The sequence below is a fragment of the Papio anubis genome, chromosome 1 (genome assembly GCF_008728515.1).
Source record: "Papio anubis isolate 15944 chromosome 1, Panubis1.0, whole genome shotgun sequence".
Lineage (NCBI taxonomy): Eukaryota > Metazoa > Chordata > Mammalia > Primates > Cercopithecidae > Papio > Papio anubis.
In genome coordinates, this window is record NC_044976.1 from 174255689 (window position 1) to 174269186 (window position 13498).

Sequence of the window (13498 nt, forward strand, 5' to 3'; positions counted from 1 at the left end):
GGAAAAAATAACTGTTTTTGAAAGCATTTATAGCTAGATATTACAATAGGAGTTTTATGTCAGCTCATTAAAATGGTTTCCATTTCACAGGGAGCTGAAATACACTATTCTGAAGTTATTCTAAAAATCAGAGCTACAAATTTTAATTGTATTATGTTACATTTTGCTAAGTATATAATTTTACTACATACTTTAAAACAATTCAAAGCTAAAAATATTTATAAAATATGATTTTCCTTAATGAGATTTCTATCCAAAGAGGCACAAAGCAAAAGAATAAAGAACACTGCTAACTTTAATCTTCTACAAGACAGATTCCATGTGAGCGTTATATTTTAAAAAATCAATCAGAAAAATAAATATTGCTGGGTCAGAATAATTTAAGGACATACTAATTTCAGCCTTAACTTTGTTTTTCCATCATATATCCTCTTGCTTATTCTAAGAATTTTGCTGCAGGCCAAGAGCCAAGTTATCAATAGACTACATGGCAATCTGGTTTTTCTCTTTCAATTTTCTCTCTAACTTTATAGGACTATATGAGACTAGAGAGGTGAGTGGTCAAGGCATCCAGGAAAAGAGAAAATCTCTCTAATTTTCAGAGAAAGAGTTATGTAGGTGGATGGTATGGCCCATGTCTTTTCATTTCCCTAGGTTGGCAGCATATCCTCCTGGTGGGGAGAAGTTTGTACGTAGCACCAAGACAGTATGATCCCTAGGTATAAGGGTCCCCAGCCTCAGCAAAAAATCATGGAATATGAGAAACTGACAAACTTCAGTCTCAAAGGTAAGTCTTAGGCAAGAAGTATGTCAGCATGGGAGATCATATCATCTCGGATGCTCTAAAAAAGTTCCTGCAATGACAAATTGAATTTCACTAGCCAGGAGATATAATGGCTTAGAGTCTGATATAATTAGATTTCAAGAAAATAAATATTATGACATTTCCTATATGAAGTGTCTCTAACATGTTAAGTATAATATTGAAAACTGTTATTAAATTACAAGTTAAATTTCACACATGAAACTTTGTATGCAATAACAGATCAAATATTTTATTCTCATTTCATATAACCTTCACAATAATCACATGAATAGAGATAATCATTCTCCATTTAAAAACGTTATAAAATTATACTCAAAAAGCTAGATTGCTTATCTAAGAGGGAAAGAATGATATTCAAATTCTGTCCAATTCCTGTCTTTCCACTATATACTACAGTTTCAAGAAGATACTTTTATTTTAGGAAGTAACCACTATATCACTTCCTCACAAGGGATTTCTATTAGAGTAATAATGCTAGCTTTTCTTTGAATATTTCACTCTATCTTGCCTCTAAGAAGAGGCCGAGGGGTCCTTTTAGACTTTGTTTCTGAGCCAATCAACCTGCCTATAGAACACACACATTTTGTGCTACCCTTTCTCTTAAGTTAAAGGAAACGACTGTTTGAAGGTCTTATCGTTTCTCAGCTCTGACTGAGACCAAATGGGCAACTTAATTCTTGAGTCCAGAGTTGGAAAGACCATGCACATCCTATCAAGGTTGTTGGTTTTTTTTTTCCAGTAATATAACTCATATTTTTATCTCTTTATGTTGAAAACTTGTGCTCATTTTTCAATTATTTCCAAACTTACAAAGGTAGAAAGGTCTTTGTTGGTCCCCATCAAAGTCTACCTTCTGTGCTGGAGTAGCAACTTTCAAATTCCTGTACTTAAATTCACTCAGTAGCTCTTCATGTGGACTCATTTGGCTAAAAATGGTAGCAATCCAAGTCAATCTAAAGTTGATTAGGAGAAAAAGGATAATGAATAAGATCAGAAGATAGTTTAGGGTGCAAGCAGGTATCGGGAACACTGAAATCATGAACTTGAATCTTCTGGTCTTTTATCTGGGTTTATTTTTATGTTGCCTTTGCTACTTTCCCCACATGGTGAGTAACATGACCATAATGCTCCCGATGCTTAATTTTTTTTTTTTTTTTTTTGAGATGGAGACTTGCTCTGTCGCCAGGCTGCAGCGCAGTGGCACGATCTCGGCTCACTGCAACCTCTGCCTCCCGGGTTCACACCATTCTCCTGCCTCAGCCTTCCAAGTAGCTGGGGCTACAGGCATGTATCACCACACCCAGCTAATTTTTGTATTTTTGGTAGAGACAGGGTTTCAGTATGTTGGCCTTGATCTCTTGAACTTGTGTTCCACCAGCCTCGGCCTCCCAAAGTGCTGGGATTACAAGCGTAAGCCACCATGCCAGGTCAATGCTTAATTCTTTACTTCTGACTTATAGGACTCATAACTGCGGACATAGTTGCTATCTATACTCATTAAGATGTTCAGAAAAAAATCCCAGAGAAAAATGCTGACTATTCCAATTTCATTCAGATACTAGACTGAACTAAGTGATTAGGGCAGTTAAATTTTATAAGAATATGACCATGCCAATGGTGGCAGTCATATAAATCAGGGAAAAATAGACAATGCAAGGGTAAGTCATGCTGGTTGCTCTGCCTGACATAATCTTCCCATGTATGTGCATTTCTTTCTCCTGCTCTCTCTCATTTTATTCAGGTCTTTTCTCTGCTCATTTCACATCAAAGAGACTTCCCTGACTACTCTAACTGAAACAACACCTCTCCCTCTCTGGGTGTTTACTCTGCATTACCTTTCAAATATAATACACCCAGCATAGAACTAACATATAATGACTGCTCAACAAATATTTGTTGAACAAATTGATGGAACAACATATAAAAGGAAGAGAAAGAGGAGGGGAGGATCACAGCATCACAAGTAGCTTTCTCTTGTACTTACTAATCAGGTTCCTCTATAACTGTCACACTCAGAATGCAACATTGTCTCAACTTCTCTGCAAAGAAACCAGTTTTCTTCACTTTCTCAGTGAAATATTTTAAAATTAAAATCTTTGCCTCTGTGATTTTGCCAACACACTTGAAATGCTATCTTTAATAAATATGAAGGTATATTTAAATAAAATATTAGTCATTTGGATTGATACATGGAATTTTATTAAGACTCAAAGTTGTATTCCTAGGTATTTTATTCTCTTTGTAGCAATTGTGAATGGGAGTTCACTCATGATTTGGCTATTTTTCTATTATTGGTGTATAGAAATGCTTGTGATGTTTGCACATTGATTTTGTATCCTGAGACTGCTGAAGTTGCTTATCACCTTAAGGAGATTTTGGGCTGAGACAATGGGGTTTTCTAAATATATACAATCATGTCATCTGCAAATAGAGACAATTTGAATTCCTCTCTTCCTATTTGAATACCTTTATTTCTTTTTCTTTCTTTTTTTTTTTTTTTTTGAGACTGCGTCTCCCTCTCTCTCTCTTGCTCGAGTGCAGTGGCATGATCTCTGCTCACTGCAACCTCCACCTCCCTGGTTCAAGTGATTCTCATGCTTCAGCCTCCCAAGTAGCTGGGATTACAGGTATGTGCCACCACACCCAGCTAATTTTTGTATTTTTAGTAGAGGCAGGGTTTCACCATGTTGGCCAGGCTGGTCTCGAACTCCTGACCTCAGGTGATCCACCCACCTCAGCCTCCCAAAGTGCTGGGATTACAGGCATGAGCCACCACACCCAGCCGAATACCCTTTATTTCTTTCTCTTGTCTGATTGTTATGGCTAGAACTTCCAATACTATGTTGAATAGGAGTGGTGAGAGAGGGCATCCTTGTCTTGTGCTGGTTTTCAAAGGGAATGCTTCCATCTTTTGCCCATTCAGTATGATATTGGCTGTGGGTTTGTCATAAATAGCTCTTGTTATTTTGAGATATGTTCCATCAATACCTAGTTTATTGAGTGTTTTTAGCATTAAGGGGTGTTGAATCTTACCGAAGGCCTTTTCTGCATCTATTGGGATAATTATGTGGTTTTTGTCATTGGTTCTGTTCATGTTATGGATTACATTTATTGATTTGTGCATGTTGAACCAGCCTTGCATCCCAGAGATGAAGCCAACTGGATAAGCTTTTTAATGTGTCATCATCCTCAGTAAACTAACACAGGAACAGAAAACCAAACACCTCATGTTCTCACTAATAAGTGAGAGTTGAACAATGAAAACACATGGACATAGGAAGGGAAACATCACACACCAGGGCCTGTAGGGAGGTGTGGGGCAAAGGGAGGGATAGCACTAGGATAAACAGCTAATGCATCTGGGGGTGAAAACCTAGATGACAGGTTGATGGGTGCAGAAGCCGCCATGCCACATGTATACCTATGTAACAAACCTGTACGTTCTCCACATGCATCCCAGAACTTAAAGTATAACTTAAAAAAGGATCAAGTGGTTATTGAATATGGATGATATTGTTTAAATAATTAATATTCCAATTATTAAAAGTAATTTACCTGAAAAATTAAACTCATTTTTTCTTTTTCTTCCAAAGACATGAAGAGGCACTTTATTGCCCTAAATCAACTAAAACATGAGAGTAAATTTTAGGTTCTCTTGCCACCAAAAGAAAACACGAGTAACTGTGAGATGAAGAGTATGTTAATTTAGTTGGTTTTCATGCCCATTTTTTTGTGTATGAGCATGTCAAAACATCATATTATGCAACTTAAATATATGCTATAAAAACATATAACATCTCCAAAGGCAGTAGCATAGGATACATATACAAGAGAGGAAGGTGGTAACACTGTTGCTGCTGTTGTTAACAATTGATGAGATGATGATGACAGTAATGATTATTTGCTGCTGTTGCTAACGATCAATGATGATGATGGCAGTAATGATTATGACTAGTTTATTTACAATTTCAATCGAGACTGTCTGAAAAACTTAGAAAATGTATTTGCTATGTATAAGTTGTAATTGGTTATCCACAATGATTTAATAAAAATGTTACTTAGGTTTTCCTCTTTTCTTTGGAGTGAGGCAGGGAGGGACATTAAAATCTTTTAAACGAATAAGGTTTCAAGAAGCAAAAGGTGTTTTAGAGAGTGGAGTATTTCTTCAATCTTGGCAGCATCAATTAAATGTCATCATGAAAAACATTAATCCAAATTCTTTTTTTTTTTTTTTTTTTTAGCATCAGCAGTTTTCCAGCTTGTGTTACTGCCTATTCAAATGAAGCTCTATCAATCTTTTAATTCATTCCCCTCTTCTGTGCCTTTGACATAGGACTGCTGTCACAGAATTATCTTTTTGTTAGAAATAAAAATAAAACACACAAGAAAGATATATAGAAAGGTGACTTCCTGTGTAGCTTTTTGAATTAAAATTTTCATGCTCCAGGTGTGTTCTGAATATTTTCACAAGTAAACAAAATTCTTCCACAGTTGTCATTCCTAAATGTCCACATAGAGACTTCAATCCTTTCACGCAGATGAGTTTGGAGTATCAAGCCTTTTGCTTCACATATTGTTTCTAAAACATGTCAAGTAGTGGCAGGTCCTGGCTAAAGCAGGTTATGACTGTTATGGCGATGCTGCAGAGAAGGAGGACCAAAAAGAAGATGGGGGCAGAAAACTGCCTACCACACAACAGCATGGGGCTAACGGGTCAGGAGTCAGGACTCAAAGATTTACTGGCTGTGTCACGTGGCTCTTCACTCACCTAGAAAGGCTTGAAGTAACACTGAAATGAGGGGTGAGTGAGGCAACACAGAGGAAGCAGTTTGCAGGTGTAAAGGAGCCCTACTAATGTTATTTAGCAATCACAAACATAGTGCTTCTTCTAGGACAGGCGCTGTTTTCAGCTTTATGTGGAAATCTTGCAACATTATCTACTGTGTACTATTATTTCCATTCTTCAGAAGGAGAAACTGCAGAGGTTATGTAATTTCCCTGTGGTTACACAGCTGTGGCTTTGGGATTCAGTTTAGCTTCAGAGTCACTTCTCGTTAAGACAGGCACTGTACTGTAGTGTCTCCCATTGTTGTTAACTGTGGCTTCAAGCTGTAGAGCCTCACAGTTTTCTAATCTGAGAAACGAGGGTGTTCTATTATGTTATTTCCAAGGGCTCTTTCAAATGTAACAGTAAATAACTCAAAGCTAGTGTGGTGGCCCAGGAGGGCTTCACTTTCAAGCTTGCCAGGTTTAGAAGAATCTAGAGAATGGCGTAGTATCAGGACATGGAATCTGTCCTGCGTAAAGATTCCCTGATCTGCAAATCTCATTATTTCATGGATTTGAAGGCTCTGCTTGCCTCCTTGAATGACTTTGCATCCCTCTCATTTGCTGAGAGTTATGACAATATTGGATTACTGGTGGAACCAAGAGCATCACGTACTACAAACACACTCTTCCAGACCAATGGCTTTATTGAGGGAGTGATGGAGGAGGTGCTGTGAAGGAAGGCAGACCTCATTCTCTCCTACCATCCACCAATTTTCAGACCTATAAGGCACATAACTTAGAAAACCTGGAAAGAGCTCCTGGTAATCCAGGATCTGGAGAACGAAGTTGGTATGTATTTTCCTCACATAGCCTGTGATTAATTTTTTTATTCCTTCTCTATAGAATGCAATGCAGGGATTCTGCAACTGGTTGGTTAAAGAGCTTGGAGCTTGGACCTCCAGGCTGTTGCATCCTTTCAAAGCTTCCAACTACTCTGCAGAGAGAACCCACCGAAGACCTGGACAAAGTCATGTCTGCAGTGAAAAAAAGTTGTGAATATTTCTTTTACTTCTTTGTCTGCTGGGATTGATGATGATAAACATACATGGCTCAGTCTCAATTATACGCAGAAGACTTTGATGCAGGTAGTGGCTTTTCTCTCCCAGAACATAAAATGGCATCAAAAGACTGAAATTTTAGACTGGAGAAGCCTTTGCTTCCACATAGTGGAATGGGATGGTTGTGCATACTGGATGAATCTATCTCCCTGACAACCATGACAGAGCAAATCAAAAGCCACTTAAAACTATCACATGTGTGCTTAGTTCTTAGAGTAGGGAGGACCTTAGAGTTCTAAAGTCAAAGTCATGGCCCTGTGTGCTGGTTCTGGGAGCAGCGTTCTGCAGAGTGTGGAAGCTGATCTTTACCTCCCAGGTGGGATGTCTCATCATAATATTCTGAATGCTGCTTCCTAAGGAAGAAATGTCATCCTTTATGAACTCAGCAACACTGAATAAGGCTCTCTTTCTGACATTTGAGATATACTGGGTGCTTACTTGAAGAGTAAGATTAATATTATCCTTCAGAGACAAGCAAGGACCCTCTTTTTATGTAGTATAACACAGACAGGAACATGAGGATAACACAATCTACAAATCGATTGGGCCCTTTCAGAAGAGTGTCTTAAAAGTTATTATAATTTCTGGTTTGTTACACTGGTTCACCACATGTTTCGTAGCTCATAAGGTAAAAACTGAAATATAACTACCATGTTAAAAGAATAAATATCTATTATAAACTCTAGGAAAGCCTGATTAAAATCTATTCACTTAAAAAATACATCATGAACTGGTGAATATTTTCATCATTCCAGCTTTTAAAATGTGTGCTATAGATGTATTAAATGCTTCTGCAATTTAATCCAGGGTGTATGATTAGGAGTTCGGTACCAAAACATACACCAGTCTTGATAGACCTGCACTTTCCTTTGTATTTTTTCAAGCTCTATATGATGTCAGTATGTCAATTATCCTTTAAGAAAGTTTCTCAGCCAGGCATGGTGGCTCACACCTGTAATCCCAGCACTTTGGGTGGCTGAGTTGGGCAAATCACAAGGCAGGAGTTCAAGACCAGCCCAATCAGAATAGTGAAACCTCGTCTCTACTAAAAATACAAAAATTAGCCAAGCATCGTGGCCCATGCCTGTAATCCCAGCTACTCAGGAGACTGAGGCAGGAGAATTGCTTGAACCCAGGAGGCAGAGGTTGCAGTGAGCCGAGATTGCGCCACTACACTCCAGCCTGGGTGACAAAGCGAGACTCTATCTCAAAAAAAAAAAAAAAAAAAAGAAAAGAAAAGAAAAAGAAAGAAAGAAAAAGAAAACAAGTTTCTCAATCCATTTCCTTTTCCTGAACTTTTCAATCTTATACTACTAGGAAATATTTCATATATTTCAGCAAGTGCTAATTCTGTAGACAGTGGGTGTCTATTTCTCCATTTGTGTCAGGCCTGTGACTTAAAGATTGAATTTTCTTTAAGTAGTAATGAAGAAGAGTACGATTGGGTGAGTTGGCACAATTTGAATACTGAAAAAAGTCCTCTAACAGTACAAAGTATTCCCTTTTTTTTTTTTTTTTTTAAACCACCCAGGACTCCAAACCTTGGTTTTGTTTTAGTACAGGAAATCAGAAATATCTAGAAGAGATTTACTGGCAAAAGGGAGAATTTTCAGAGCTATGTATTGATTCATTCATTTGTTATATTCATTCATATGTATCTTAATTCATTCTATTTATTGACTGACTACTGTAACACACAAGGTTAAATTCTATAGGGGAGGAATAAAAAAATTAATAAACTATCATGTCGGTCTCAAGAGTACTAATAAATAGGTTATACACAATTGGGAAAGTCGAATTTTAGAATCTGTTATATAGTTTCTAAAAAGATACATTATGGGACCAAATGAAATACTTAGTCCAGACAGATCAGAAAGGGAGAAAGAGAAGTATGTGATATGCATAGCAAGCATGGAAGGGTTTAGTGTAATTGGATGGATAAGAGTGGAAGAGGTCAACATCTTGGACTAAATGTGTTAAAAAAAAATGTAAGGCAGTACTACAGTTTAGACAAAATCTAGAGCAGTCTGTAAAAGGAATACCAGTTGACTAGGTAGGAGTTCTTAGAAATTGTGGCAAGATGAGCTAAGAAAATTTAAAGAAAAGCAATTATGGTTACATAAATACAGCAGGAGTCAACAATGTGCCCATTAACATGACAACTGGAAAACAAGAATCAAGAGCTACTTGGAGATCCAAATAGGCAAGATAATGATTTTCAGCAGAAGCGTGGTATTAAATACAAAGTTTGGTATCAGGGAAGGACTCAAAGTTCTAGGTAACAAGACTGGCTTGAATAAGTCGCAGCTGAAGTCCTAAATATGGTAAGGAATCAGGTTGATTATCATCATGCACACTGAAATGCAAGAGAATAAAATAGGAGAAAGATGGTAGTGAAAAATAAAAATGAATCTCAGTCACTTAAGTGTCATAAATAGTTGGAAATAAATACAAATAAAGATTATTGATGCTAAGCAATCTGGATATGAGTGGTGCTAACTTTCCTGTTCTCCGGTACACGACTAAGGCTGGTATATATCCCAGCTCTTAAGATAAAGCTGATCTTTTCCATGACAGTCCAAGCTTCAGCTATAGGGAATCAAGGAAAGTTGAAACCATGAAATAACAGAGTTCCATCAAAGAGGATCTATAAAAAAACATGGATTATGCCTTCCCAACATGTATTATCTAGCCCCTCCCCACAACTTTTCCCATTCTAACCAAATCCTAATTTTAATGCAAGATATACTCCTCTGCCGTGTGACTCCAGAGAAGTTGAACTCATTCTCAACTCTAGGAATAGTTCTGAATTAGTTGCAGCCAATCAATGGCTGGCAATCCCCAGAATTGATCCAAAGGATCCAATACAATCTATGTTGGACCAATCAGACTAGATTAAGGACTTACATTCCATCCCTGGGAGATATATATTTTTTCTTTTTGTCATGACCAAGAAAGAATGCCTATTGGAGCTACCTGAAGGCCACAAGGATGAATCAAATATTCAAAATAGTAAAATGGTAATATGAGAAAATAAATTACTTAGTAACATCATTGAGTCATTGTAAATAAACTTACTCAAGCTCTGAACTTTTAGACTTGGGACATAATAAATATCTTTATTACTTAATTCAGTTTGTTTTTAATATATATTCTTACTATTTAATGTCATTTGTGTTCGGGTTTTTTATTCTTGCAGTCAAAAGCATGCTCATTGATTTTCCAGGTTCATTGGTGAGTCAAGTGGTTAATAATAAATAGAAATAATGTACACCATTTATCTTCTCTTCCTGAATCTAAGATTCCCCTTCTCATCCAACACTATTTGTTTCACCCTGTTTGATCAGCTCATCAACTTTTGAAAATGTTCCCTTCAGATTTTAGAACAATTTTTCCTAATCTAGTTAAATGCTCACAAATATAATTGCCTTTGAGGCCACATTAAGTAATGAAATGTGTGGCATTTGCCAAAGGTAAGAGAATAGACTATGCTTTCAACTTCAGGTTGAATTTGGGGGGCCACAGGCAGCACTTTTCAAATGAAAAAAAAAAAAAACCTGATAGAATAGAATACAATAGATCAATCAGAACATACACCAAAAATGTAGTAAGCATTAAATACTGTGTGTGTGCTGTGTGTGTGTGTGTGTGTGTGTGTGTGTTTAACAGAGAGAGGGTTTGAGTAGCAATGCAAAATGTGTCTCTTATTATAGAGACACATGCACATATATGTTTATTGCAGCACTATTCACAATAGCAAAGACATGGAATCAACCCAAATGCCTACCAATGATAGACTGGATAAATAAAATGTGGTACATTTATATTATGAAATACTATGCAGCCATAAAAAGGAACAAGATCTTGCCCTTTGCAGGGACATGGATGGAGTTGGAAGCCATTATTCTTAGCAAACTAATGCAGAAACAGAAAATCAAACACTGTATGTTCTCATTTATAAGTGGGAGCTGAATGATGAGAACACATGGACAGCTGGCAGAGAACAACACACACTGGCACCTGTTGAAGGGGGATTGGAGGATGGAGAGTGTCAGGAAGAATAGCTAATGGATGCTGGGCTTAATGCCTAGGTAATGAGTTGATCTGTGCAGCAAACCACCATGACACACATTTAGCTATGTAACAAACCAAAACGTCTTGCACATGTACCCCTGAACTTAGAAGTTGAAGAAAGAAAAAAAATAAGTTTCAAACTGGACACTTTCACAATTTGAAAAATACTGAAGCAGATAATATGCTCAATTTAAAACCATCACATTGAAAACAAATACACAAAACACTATCCTAGGGAAAAAAAAATTTTAATGCAGGTGCAACTCAGCCTAGATATAACCATCTTGTAACTCCAAGTGGAATTCTGCATGTATAATACTAATATTTATTTATTTACTTATTTATGAAATGGAGCTCACTCTGTCATCCAGGCTGGAGTGCAGTGGTTCATTTTCAGCCCACTGCAACCTCCACCTCCTGGGTTCAAGCGATTATCCTGCCTCAGCCTCCCAAGTAGCTGGGATTACAGGTGTGCACTACCATGCCTGGCTAATTTTTGTATTTTTAGTAGAGACGACTTTCACCATGTTGGCCAGGCTGGTCTTGAACTCCTGAACTCAAGTGATCTTCCCACCTTGGCCTCCCAAAGTGCTGGGAATACAGGCGTGAGCCACTGCACCGAACCACTAATTTCTGTTTTAATTAAAGGTGATCAAGAATATATAATTTGGGATTGAATTACACTGAACTTACCAGTATTCATTAAATTTCCACCACAACTTGAACTTACTGAGATAATTATACCTCTATTACCAAATCACCTTTATTTATATGGCTCCATTTTTTACTTTTTCCTTAAATATTTTTCAGATCTTATCACCAGGTCACGACTTGATAATCTTCGATAAAATCCTGTCTTGTCAAATATGGAACATCAGATTGTTTTTACTAGTTTAAAATAAGATAGCTGTCAAAAATGCATTAAGATATTTTGAAGGCCACATTATGTACCAAAAGTTCCTGATTTCCTGAATTATTTCCTTTCAGTGAATATACCCTGTTTCTTGCCCACAGGTAACCTGAAAACAGATACCTTTTTTTTTTCCTTTAAAAGAAAACAATGTGCATTGAAAATGTTTATCTAATATGCATTTTATAACCATAAAAAATCTGTAAATTCCCAAACTAAGCTCTAATGAACATAATTCATGAATTTTATTTCCAATAGCATTTTAAATCAAATATTTGAAATATCTACTATAATAAAAATCAATTTATACTAGAAAATTTCAAAAATGGTCTCTGAATCCGCTCCCTTACTAAATGAGAAGATACTTGTAGCCTAGTAAGAAAATATCTTTCTTTTGTTTTATTATAAAATCTTAAAAATTAGAAGAAACAACGTACTTGAGAAATAGAATCATGAACTCATCATACCAAAGTGTTTCTTTTCTTTTCATGACAATTATTATTTTTTTTTTTTTGCCTTCTCATTTTAGTAGGGTCAATTTTCTCCATTTGTAATTCTCAAGAGGCATTGGTTTCATTTTTGTGTATGTACACACAAACACCCTTACATATAAATACCAAATTTAGAAGAATCAAACAGTTAGATAAATTTAAGAAACTAAAAGAATGGAAAAAAAGACCAGTTGCCACATTTTACAAATGCTCTTCTGAACACTTTCTCTGACCATTCACCTCTATATACTATCCCAAATACCTCATGCCACTTGGTCTACCAGGTCTTCCTCTGGAATTCTGAAGCAATCAATGCTAATATTGTCATGAAGATGGATCCTGTTATCACCATTTTGGAGTCAGCATGGTGGCTCACTCCTCTAATCTCAGAACTTTGGGAGGCTGGTGGGGAGGCTGATCACCTGAGGTCAGGAATTCAAGACCATCCTAGCCAACATGGTAAAACCCAATCTCTACTAAAAATACAAAAAAATTAGCCAGGTGTGGTGTCGTGTGCCTGTAGTTCCAGCTATGGCTGAGGCAGGAGAATTGCTTGAACCTGGGAGGTAGAGGTTGCAGTGAGCTGAGATTGCACCATTGCACTCCAGCCTGGGTGACAAGAGCAAAAATCTGTCTCAAAAATAAAATAAAATAAAATAAAATAAAATAAAATAAATAAATTTGCTTGGACTTGAAGCTTTTCTTAAAAAATTATCTTTGTTTTTCTCACATTTATTTTTTTGATGCTGGAGGTTCCTTGAGTGATGAGGCTATTTTATTAATCTCTTGATAATAATGCTTCTGTTTCATCTGGCTGAGACATATTGCCATGGTTTTCTATTTCTCGAGAACATGTGAAACCTGGGAAATACCTCATTCCCTGCACTGATTATTCTGGCTCTAATTTTTGTTCCAGCCTACTGCTTCCATCCTCTTTTTTTTTTTTTCTTCTCATGTGTTTTCTGTTCTTTTCTTCCTCCTAAACTTTCTTTACTCTTTTTCAGGCTCATCTTTCATTTTCATTAGAATGAGAAGTGCTTGGAGAGTAAATTCTTCACTGTTCCAGTTTTTTATTTGAATTTGCTTCCCCCTTTTATGGCAGCAAAGAGAGTCAATATAAGCTTTGTAGTTTTTCGTCTGCATCTTTAGTCTAATTTTCAATCATTTTTAGTTCTGAGGTCTCTGCTGGCTTTATAATTTTTATCAATCCTTTAAGTCTCTATAGTTTCGTCAGTTCAAAGTGCTCAAAATTTCTTCTGAGACATACCATTTAATGAATGAATTTCTCTATTTCACTTCTGACATGAAC

General features: G+C 36.6%; 1 pseudogene; it reads left to right on the plus strand.

Annotated features, from left to right (window-relative positions):
• Positions 1-4220: 4220 nt before the first annotated feature.
• On the plus strand, positions 4221-7735 carry LOC110741643 (annotated as a pseudogene).
• Positions 7736-13498: the final 5763 nt, after the last annotated feature.